This window comes from Sinocyclocheilus rhinocerous, unplaced genomic scaffold (genome assembly GCF_001515625.1).
Source record: "Sinocyclocheilus rhinocerous isolate Xijiao unplaced genomic scaffold, SAMN03320098_v1.1 scaffold1322, whole genome shotgun sequence".
Taxonomy (NCBI): Eukaryota; Metazoa; Chordata; class Actinopteri; order Cypriniformes; family Cyprinidae; genus Sinocyclocheilus; species Sinocyclocheilus rhinocerous.
This window is the reverse complement of record NW_015657497.1, coordinates 587,956-599,841: the sequence shown is the minus strand read 5'-3', so window position 1 is coordinate 599,841 and position 11,886 is coordinate 587,956. Positions and strand designations below refer to the sequence as shown.

Here is an 11,886-nt window from a genome sequence, read left to right as displayed (position 1 = left end):
CTTATTACATCCAAGATCAAAAGACACATCCGAGATGATATGATCCAGCTAATCATTATCTGGCTGATTAGGTTCTTCGAGCACACCTGTTGTTGATGATTAGTATGGCTGGATTGAGTTATCTGAGATCATTGTGCGTTAATGCCCTGGTTTAAAAGGGGATATGTATCGATAGTAGAAACACTGATCAGCAACGCTATTATTGGTTGCCCACAATGGCCAAAGAGCGCGCCCACTTTTTCTCAGTGGCAGAACAAGAACTCTTGATGGAGGGCTATGGCGAGTTCCAAAATTTAATAAAAACGCCAGGGAACACCTCAAAGGCTGCAAAAGCCAGGAAAGAGGGCTGGCAAAAAGTAGCAGGCAAATTAAATGTGTAAGTAGTGACGGTGTTAGATGTTTCTAATCAGTTATTACAGTATATGTACATTTTAAAAGTTTCATAATTACTTTAATCTTTTATATTAGAGCCACCACAGGACCCACTAGAACTTGGGAACAAGTAAAGGTGAAATACAAGAATATTCTACAAAATGGTAATGTTAACTACATATGTTATTCTTAGTCTTTTTTTTAAAAGACTGTGAAATGATGTGCTTGTTTATACCAGCAACTAGGAAAAAGACAGAGCAAAAACAAACAGGTGGTGGTCCTGCACCCCCACGTCACACCCCGGCAGAAGAGCTGGCCCTTGGATTAAATGCGAACCGACCCAATGTTCAGGGCATCCCTGGGGGCAGCTCTTCCTTAGACCCACAGCCAGGAAGCAGTAGCAGCAGCACCTTCATTACTGGTAAAGAGGCTTTTAATTCTTTTTGTATAGGCAACTGTAAAATAATTGGTAACTACCTTGCATTTGGTGTAATCCAAATGTCAGCTACACTCATTTCAACTGGTAGATATTGAGTAGTGCTGAATTGCATTGACATGAAAAGAAGGCAGTTAAACCTACTTTCAGTAAATGAAGAAATGTTGCTATGTTTCTTTTCCTGTGTACCTCATTGTAAAGAAACGTTTTTTTTCTCTTTTTGTGCAGTTTTACATAACACACCCACACTTTTACATGTTCCCATGCAAGGGGGGGCTGAAGCATTGGCAGTAAGTGGACTTGTAATTTTTAATTTTTTTTTCCAATAGTGAAATATCAATATCAATAGTGAGCCTGGGGGACAATCGATTCATATTTACTAGCGTGGTCATATTCACACGATCTTCATTAACAAGTAGAATGTACCTGCAATGGCGAAAAAGCTCTGTTTTACAACTTGGGGTCTTAAGTGGCTTGGAAAGACCACAAAAAACCCTAAAAACTGCTTGAGTGCCAGATAAACTTTGTGAATGGCATGACAGACAGCACTTTTGGCCAAGTTCTCCACATCCCCAATAGTGTACAGGAAAGTGCCACTCGCAAAGAATCTCAACGCGATTTGTGCTGTTGTTAAAGCCAGACTCCGACAAGTCGAACTTTTAATATGAGGTTCCAACAAATTAATTATGTAAATGACACCCTCATGTGAAAAACGATATCTTTCAAAAAGTACACTATCGCGCTGTGCTAATGGATCCTGTCTGTGTCGCAAAACACGATTAATTCTAAAAGCTCTGCGAATTATCTGCAACCCTCAGACTTTTCAGACACTGAAATCTTCGCTTTAGTTGCCCAAAGGTCATTTCAATGCGTGCCCTTGTCCTGGCTAGAGCTGCATTGTAACGGGTTTGTGGTCCAGGGTTGGGGTTAGGGAATGGGGTCATAAGATACTGCCTACAGGAATAGCCCCTGTCTCCGACCAGGATCCTGTCGTAATCACCTGTACAATGGTAAAATGCAGTTCTGTTAGGCCCAGAATAAGTTTGTGTGTAATAATACAGTGAGCTTGACATTAATATTTTGCCTTACCAAGTTCAAATAATGTGCATAAACGTGACTCTCTGAAAATTCTTGAGTCATGCACAGATCCTGGTCATTTGGCTTCCACATTTGTGACATAGCACATAGAGTCACACACCATCTAAGACATTGTAGTCAATCAACTGCATACTTATGTAATACATTGTGTATATTACCAATCTAAAATATTAAGAATTGTAATAGTAACTCACCTGTACATTTATACTGTGAACCCCCTTTCGGTTCACAAAATCCCCTTCATTGGGGCCTGGTGGGGCCTTGATATGAATGTGTGTGCAGTCTATGGCACCAATCACATTAGGGAAGCCTGGGGGACAATCGATTCATATTTACTAGCGTGGTCATATTCACACGATCTTCATTAACAAGTAGAATGTACCTGCAATGGCGAAAAAGCTCTGTTTTACAACTTGGGGTCTTAAGTGGCTTGGAAAGACCACAAAAACCCCTGGGGCCCGTTCTTCGTAGGTCGCTTATTACATCCGAGATGAAATGTCACATCCAAGATGATATCATCGCACTAATCAGGATCTGGCTAATTCGGTTCTTCGAACGCACCTGTTGTTGATGATTAGTATGGCTGGATTGAGTTATCTGAGATAATTGCGCGTTCATAGGTTGGTTTAAAAGGGGCTATGTATCGATACGCGAAACCACGATCAGCAATGCAGCGATTGGCTGGCGGCAAGACAGCAACGTAATGACATCATATAATTAAAAAAGACACCCGACGAAAAACTTGACAAATTTTTGGACTTTTATAAGAAAATGATATAATAGATAAATGAAATGTGCACTCTTTTTATTTTATTTGAATTTTTTACATGATTCCCAATTATTTATATTCACGATTTCTAATATTTGTACAGGCTTTACATTTTTATTTCAATGTAGTAATTAGCAATTCATTAAATTTTATATTTGAACAGATTTGTTACGTGACAGCATTAATTAAAGTTTCTTAAGGGTCAAGATCACGTTATCTGCATCTCCTGCGCTCCATCAAGCCACTCCCATAATAGCGGTCATCACTCAAAAGCATATAAATGAAATCTGCATAATGTTACGGAGTAAAATGTTGATCCAGGAAGTGGTATATGTCTGTGCAAGCTTTGGAGGTGTTGATAGAAGCGATTTACTGGATTTATGCTTTGATAATCGTACTGAATATTACCCAGATGTAGTTTTTGATAAAAATGTGATTTTATCACCTTTTTGCTCAAAATTATGCATTTTTATGAAACCTACCTATATTCAAGTGTTGATAAAAAAATAATGCTTTAAGCTAGAATAAATACTTTTTTTTGTTTAAAAGCAGAGGCTCTGATCTTTATTTTGGTGTATTGCATATTCAAATATTCATACAGCAAAATATTCTGGAGGCCATCAAATTTTAGTGAAAATCATCAAAATCGCTGGCGGTGGCTGGCAACTTTTTTCAAAAATGCTGGTGGGGAAAGAGTTAATAAAGCATTATACGCGGATGATGGAGTATTGTGTAAAAAGGGAAGGAATGTAACTTACGTTGTTCAACATATTCAAAAAGCAATAGAGAGCGTTGAAAGATGGTCATTAGAATGCGGTTTTAAATGTTAAATTTTCTAAATCATGTTGTCAGTTTTTCACTCGGAAGAAGATAGGACCAGAAGTACAGCTGTATATGTATAAACAACCACTGGAAAGAGTGATGAAATTTAAATATTTAGGTTTATGGATAGATTGTAAATTGACATGGAAAGTACATATAGGTTATATTGAAAAGAAGTGTAATAAAGTACTTAACCTAATGAGGTGTTTAGTCGGACAAGATTGGGGTGCAGATAAACAATCAATGATGGAAATATACTATGCACTGCTTCGCTCCATATTAGATTATGAATGCATTGTATATGGGTCTGCATCAAAATAATTGCTTAAGAAATTGCATGTTATTCAGTATAGAGCATTAAGATGCATTCTAGGAGCTGCTAAAACAACACCAGTAGCAGTAATGCAGGTAGAGCTCTCAGAAATGCCTTTAAGTTTACGGCGTCAAAAATTATCTATGGCATATTATATTAATTTAAAAGGCCATGATAAGAAGCTTGATAAGAAGAGACTGAAGGTGAAATTAAATATAATACTCTAGAATATATTAATACTGTTTATTCTGAATTTATTCAGATGTACACTGATGGATCTAAAAACCCAGAGACAAGGCGAACATGTGCAGCATGTTATGTACCAGAATTTAAAAGTGGGAATAAAGGTAGAATAACTGATGCAACATCAGTATATACGGCAGAATTAGTCACCATTCAGATGGCACTTGAATGGTTTGAGGGGGAGATGGCAAACTCAGAAAAGGAAGCTTTAATTTGTTCAGATTCAATGGCATCACTTTCAAGCTTGAAAACTTTACAGTCATGTAGAAAAGATAAACTGATAGAGATATTGATTATTGTATATAGAATAAGTCAAATGGGAAGTGAAGTGCAGTTTTTATGGGTACCAGTGCATGTAGGGATACGAGGAAATGAAACAGCAGACAAAATGGCTAAAGAAACAATTAAAATGGATAATATTAGCGTAGCAGTCACTTCAAGCAGGGCAGAAGGAAAGTCTGTGATTAAGCAAGTTTGTAGGAGTAAATGGCAGAACTACTGGAACTCATGTAAAAAAAGGAAGACATTTTTATAGAATACAAAGTAACATAAAACAAGGTAAAATTAATCAATATATAAATATATAATATATTTATATATTGATTAAATATTAATCAATATATAAATTGTATATTATATATACAAGATTAAGAATGGGTCATACTAATCTTAATGCAGCACTTCTACTGAAAGAAAGAGATATAGGCGGAGTGTTTCACAGACAAGGCTTAAGGCTGGTCTCAGACTAAAATGCATGTTCAAGCTCTCTTAACTGGAAATACCTTGTACTGACATATCTTAAAATATGTCGGTGCCATTGTCTTGTCTCAAGATGCACACCAGTAAAGTTCTTAAGGCATTTTTATAAAAGCTATTTAAATATCCTAATTTAACTAAGGCCTAGTCCTGGCATAAACTAAGCCCTGTCTGTGTAACCATGTCTATGTACCATGTTCAAACATGGAAGTTATACAAGAACAGAACAATACCCTTGTTCACATCAGGCATGTACACATTTAAATCACTTTATGCACAAAAATGTACACTTATGCCACCTTCACAGCAAAACTCCAGATCAGCTGTATGTCATGCGGGTTAACTGAGACCTGTTCTGAGGATGATCACTTTATTGACTGGCACGCTGCACAAATTGATGTAAACCCTAAAGTCAGATGCCCTTATAAAGACTGTAACTTTAATGTTTGTTCTTCACAGAAAAGTTGTCAACGACAACAAGCCTGACATTAGAGGTCTGCATTCCCGCGGCTCCCGACCGGATTTTTTGCGCCGCGGGATTAAATTCCCGAATAAAACGCGGTAGTGGTCGGTAACTCTGGTGTAATTTGAACAGGAGCGGACGGTCTAGCAATATCCCGTTCCCGACGTCCATTTAGAACAGCATATCTGCGCTTTATTCTAATTGACCACCGGTACAACTTGCGTTTAGGACTGTTATGCACACGCTGCACACATGCTTTAAACGCCACGCGTTTTATTTGCATGGTCTGTGCACAGCATGTGCATAACGATGCTCAGAGCAGGCTGTACCTGTGGTAAATATACGGCCCTCAGACAGAACAGGCAGGTTGTCAATGAGTGACAGAGCAGAATAAGGATGGAGCAAAGTGTGGATGAGCTGTCCTTGAAGGACGTTCAACTCGGTTTTGTTTATATTTTGCTTAGCCTATAATTTTAAATGAAAGATGTCGTATTTATTTATTTTTCTCTGCAACACTTTTCCTACTGTGTTAACAGAAAAATGTCAAACGAATTTAGTATTTTGACAAGACGAATAAAAATAGCTAAAAGGCTATTTTTGTACAACCTACATTTTTATTTTTTTCTCTCTGCGACACTTTTTCCCTATTGTGTTGTAAATGTTAAATGAATTGTATCCTGACAAGATGAATAAAAATAAGAAATACAATTTTTGTACAACATTTTTATTTTCTCTGACACTTTTTTTCCTAATGTGTTGCATAAAAACGGATTTAGTGTCTTAAGATAATTCATATAAATTCAAGTCGAAGTCAATCAATTCAAGACTCTTGACAAGACGAATAAAATAACATACAATTTTGTGCAGACTACACTTTTATTTGTCAGCCTATATCTCTTTCTTTCAGTAGTGGAAATTTAAATGTGAGATTCTGGAAACGAGATCTAAATTTAGCGGGAACGGTCGGGTCGGGAAGAAAATTATTCTAAGCAGACAGGGGGTGAACAAAGAGTGAATATATAGCGGGAGCGGGTGGGTGCGGAATAGAACCTTGCGGGAGCAGGACGGCATTTATTGTTTGAATACTGCAATACAATGGAAAGAATTTGAAATCTGAGACTTATTAAAAGTACCAAAGCACAATGCTTATTGCGACATATTGGATGGGAAGTGCCCTTCAATGTTCCGTCCATTAACTGAAAACAGGCTAGACTAATCGATTCTTGGGATTTCAGAATCTATATCATTCTGTAAAAATTAGAATAGATTAATATCGAAATATCGATATTTTTTACCCAGCCCTAGTACATTAAACTTAAATAAACTAGGTGGGTCATTCCTGTTATACAGTGACTTTTATGTCTCAATGATTTATTTACTCATATTTTCTCTAAAATGAGTCACATATTTATAAGAAATGGCTTAAATTGTATATTTAGGTCTTCTTTATCACTTAAACAGAGATAATAGACATTATAAATACTATTTTGTATTTTACACACCTTTTTATTGATATATGCATTCAATTTTATTATGTCCTCAGTGCAAAGTAATCAATTTCCACAAGAAATATAAACCATGACATGATAAAAAACTCAAAATATTTTTAAATTATAGACTAGGCTAAACTGCCTCTATTCATACATATAAATCATGTGAAAATATAGTTATTTGTTTTTACAATTTTCTTCAATTACCGTGTCCCTGAAGTCATCTTCCACCCTGTTAGTACACACTTTCTACTACAATGACATTCCTCAAATTTTTAAAGTGAATTCAACTTATCTGGTTATGCACATCTTCTATAACGTAAAATTATAAATGATGGAGATAACGACAAATTTATTGGAATTAACCACATCATGTTGGTTCGTCTGGCCAGTAGAGAACTGATACAGAGGAGAACTGAGAACTGTAGAATTGCTGCTTTTTGCAGTGAAAATTTAGTTTGTGATGAAAATAACAGTATGGAAGGAACAACCCAGACAGCAGACAGTTTCGGCCCAGATCCGGCCCACAGCTGGCCCGCATGGATTTCACATGGGCCAGATGTGGGCCGGATCTGGGCCAACACTATGTTGCTGTCTGGGAAACAAATTCCTTGAGAACTATAACTTCCCGCTTATTGCCGTCCATTGCCATCATCATAGCATAACATTCACATTGTTTCTGTTGTTTAACATGTGAATTCTTGCTAAATGTGCAGTTATATTACGGGTCGTTCGCATGAATTGTACTCGTGATGGAGCGGTGGTGGAGCGCTCTAGGAGCGAGTGAAAACCACGCTCCAACTTTTAAAAAATCCGCTCCTTGCTCCATTCAAAATGACACAGCTTCACTCCGCGCTCCGCTCCGCTCACATACTCTGATTGTGAGTAACTGTTGCTGTCATGACAGATCTATTTCAGAACCAGCCGCTATCAAAATAATCTGGCTGCAGGCCAGTTTTGGCCCGCGGGCCACCTGTTGCCGACCACTGCTCTACAGTATATAAATAAAAGTGACTTGGCATGGGTATTAATTCTGTATAAAATTTTATATGTACTTTCTCCCAGAAATATTGTTTTACTGACCATTTTAATAATTTACTGTTGCTACTTTTCTAGTGATTTTCATGCATAGATTGATTTTTTCTTTAAAAAAATAAAATAAAAATAGAAATAGAAAAGCATAATGATGCGTTATGCATAATTAATTGATTAATTAATTTATTGATTATACATGAACTGACATGAGTGTGAAAAGTGTTTATTAAGTGAGTTTACAGTGCACAGAGCCAAAAGTGCCTATACTTGAAAAAGCACCCACCTACAATTACTAATGAGATCATATTGGCTCTTGAAATGTGTAGGCTCATTTGCCATTGGGTCACTTTCAGAGACTGGCGTCGGGTCATAAAAGTAGCTTTCTTCAGAAACTTCAGTACATTTGCAAGTATTTATTTATTTTTATTTATTTTATTTTTTTATATTAGCTGGGGAGGATGGTGTGACATTGGACAAAAGGGAATAGTCTTCATCTTTCTCTCGCTATGTGTTCAGTGAAACAGCGCTGGATTGACAGGGAGAGTGAAAAATGACAGAGTATGAAAGAAAAATCGAGAAAGAGCTGTCTCCCTCAACACGCTGTTGCTGCTGTGAGGATTGGAGAAGCAGAGTGACACTGGAATGAATCCTCCGCAGATGGGAGGATTCCCTGCAGTCTTGTCAACATCAGGATTAGACCCTCACTCTGCCTGCCATTTCATGAAGCTTTTCTGAGAGAAAAGGAGGTAAATTGAGTGAGGGAAGCCTTTTGAGTTGTGTCTGATTCCAAACAGGGCCCTTGACTCGACTGTGGTCCTGTGTAGGTCCTATATGGGCCACACACACCGTCTCATCCCGTCATCGGTAATTGGCTGTCATATACCTTGGCCCAACAGCTCAATCATTTTTTTTTTTTTTGCCTCCAATGTACATGTTTTTGTCTTGTTTTTTTTTCACTCTTCTGTTTTATTTGGTCCTATTTTCATTATATAAGAGTAGAAAGAACACTCTTTTTCACATGGTTTGAGAACTTATCAGGATGAGCTATTTGGTATCAACTTTCATGGGGAAAACAAACCCACTTGCCACTTGAAAGACGAGGTGAGGGCACAACAGACCGGAGCACGCCACAAGAATCGCAGAGGGAATATGAATAAATGTGTCTATTCTTTTCCATCTATTGTTTCTCTCTCCTTTTTTCTTTAATGAATGGCAAAACTCCACCAACTGCACAGATCTCTGTGGCTAAAACCCTTTTCTGCAATGCTGTCAAGAAGAGCTGGATCAAACAAAGCACAATTGTCATATTTGTATTAATTTTTTTACTTAGATGTGGTTAATTTTAATAACCTTACATAATGTGTCTTGTTGTTGCAATACAGATTCAAAGCCAAGGGGGCGTGGAGCAATGGTATAAAGGGAAAAAAATTGTGATGTGTCAAGTCTAAATATACAAAATTTTAATTGAGATTCGAGTGCTGCGGTGGACGGGAAGAATTCCAGTGAATAATAACTTTAAAGAAATAGCTTACCCAAAAAATTAAAATACATAATTTACTCACCGTAATGTAATTACAAATCTGTTTGCTGTTATTGTTTCCATGGATCACAAAATTATTTATTTTTTAAGTATCTTCAGCCTGCTGTTATCCATGAAATTACTGCATTGGTTCAAATCTTACTTATCTAATCGTCATCAATTCGTAGCAATTAATGAAGAGGTTTAATATCGATCACGAGTACAGTATGGAGTACCACAAGGCTCAGTACCAGGACTGCTGCTTTTCACGCTTTACATGTCACCCTTGAGTGATATCATCAGGAAACATGGTGTTGGCTTTCACTGTTATGCTGATGAATGATGATACTCAGCTCTATATTTCTTCACGGCCCGACAATACATACCAATTCGCAAAACTAATGTAATGCATAGTTGATGTAAAAGGTGGATGACTAATAATTTCCTACTGCTAAATTCTGAAAAAAAAACAGGTGTTAATTATTAGACCAAAAGCCTCTGCATGTAATAAACACTGTCTAACACTTGATGGCTGCTCTGTCAGTTCTTCGTCTTCAGTTAGGAACCTAGGTGTGCTATTTGATAGCAATCTTTCCTTTGAAAACCATGTTTCTATTGTAGTGGACAGCACATTCCAGGGCCTACTGCTAACATGGTGTTGGCTTTCACTGTTATGCTGATGAATGATGATACTCAGCTCTATATTTCTTCACGGCCCGACAATACATACCAATTTGCAAAACTAATGTAATGCATAGTTGATGTAAAAGGTGAATGACTAGTAATTTCCTACTGCAAAATTCTGGAAAAAAAAAAACAGAGGTGTTAATTATTAGACCAAAAGCCTCTGCATGTAATAAACACTGTCTAACACTTGACGGCTGCTCTGTCAGTTCTTCATCTTCAGTTAGGAACCTAGGTGTGCTATTTGGTAGCAATCTTTCCTTTGAAAACCATGTTTCTATTGTAGTGGACAGCACATTCCAGGGCCCAGTTTATGGCGGGGCCCCTCTCTGACCACAGTAGAGGACAAAGGTTTGCTACATTTTGATTGGATCTTGGTGGACTAACATAAGCAAACTGTCCAACACCATCAGATAAAGATGACTTGACAACAGCCAGACACCTCTTAGAGGGCAAGAAGAAGAGCTTTGGTACAAAGCGCGGGAAGGACAGGACTTCTCATTGGTCAAAATGCAGTTTCTGCCCTTCACCCACCAACAGACTGATTCCTAAGGTTTTGGCCTAAAAATTCCTTAGGACTTCTGGATGCAGTGGGTGAAACAAAGAGAGATCACAAAGTTCCATCCAAATCCATTCATAACTATGTTCTCAAACCTTAAACTGATGCAAACTACAACACACACATCTTATACTTATTCAGAGAAATAAGCATTCTCAGTGACAGCGACGCGTAGTGCAACATCTCACACAAACTCAGCTGTTAATGGACAAATGAATGCATGCATGACAGTTCAATCTTTTCCCATCATGTTTGGACTTAATGTGTTCGTAATATTGCCAAAGGTATTATGGTTTTGGTTTGGTAAGTGACAAATGCACCGGTAAAACTCTAGTGACACTTTTCTAAATGTGTGTTTTGACTATGCAAATAAGTTCCACAGGAGGAAAGAAGTGTGGGCCACATCGTGTCCCCCCACTCTGATGCAAACAGCCAATCACAGCCTGGAAATGGAGAGGCGCCAGATTGCAATCTCCTCCTCATCAGAAAGGGATAAATGTACCTTCCCAAAAGACACTCCTTTTTCTGAGTCTGAGGCCTGTAAGGGTGAGACACTAACAGAGCAAGTTCTGAGTCTGAGTACTGCAATGGAAAAGACATTAACAGAAACACCAAAGTTCTGAGTCTCCGGCCTGTTATTGCTCAGTGGTTGCTTTTCCTAAGCTCAGGAGACTTAGATGATATTTTCATATATCTCTCATTTTAGTACCAACAGCATTTCAGATGTTTCTCCTAAAATTCCTTAAGAGAAGTGGAAGTAGACACAAATGAGACATGAGAAATATTTGAGAAAAAAAAGAATAAAACAGAGAATGTGGTGGAAGAAACATAGAATATCTCTTTATTGTCTTGCTGCAATCTCTATCAAGACTCTATTATTGGAATATTGTATTGCTCAGTGGTGCTCATTCTAACCTCAGGAGACTTAGTTGTGATTCTCATATATTATTTTAGCCTCAACAGTGTCTCAGATGTCTCTCCTTAAAATCCTTAGGAGAAATAAAAGTAGACACAACTGAGACATGAGAAAGTTCTGAAAGAAAGGAATCCAAAATGACAATGGGAGAGAAACGTGTGAGATCTCTTTATTGTCTTGCTGTAATATCTTGCAAGCTTTTACTACTCAGAGGTTGCTTTTTTGATTGCAATGGGGTTTTTCACCTTTAATGGCCAGGACAGTAGGAGTAGAGACAGGAAACAATTGGACAGTTGAGAATTGAACAGGAGCAGAAAAGTACCTTTAACTAGGATTCGAACCCATGTTGTCTACGGTGCAGTTGTGCCTTCTCTCGATGTGCTGCCCACAAGGCTATGGCTCTGACAGAGG

The 11,886-nt window shown here is 37.7% G+C and overlaps 1 pseudogene; it reads right to left on the bottom strand.

The window, feature by feature from the left end:
* Window positions 1-1,593: 1,593 nt before the first annotated feature.
* LOC107721155 (uncharacterized) overlaps window positions 1,594-11,886 on the bottom strand; it is a 47,700-nt pseudogene continuing 37,407 nt past the window's right edge.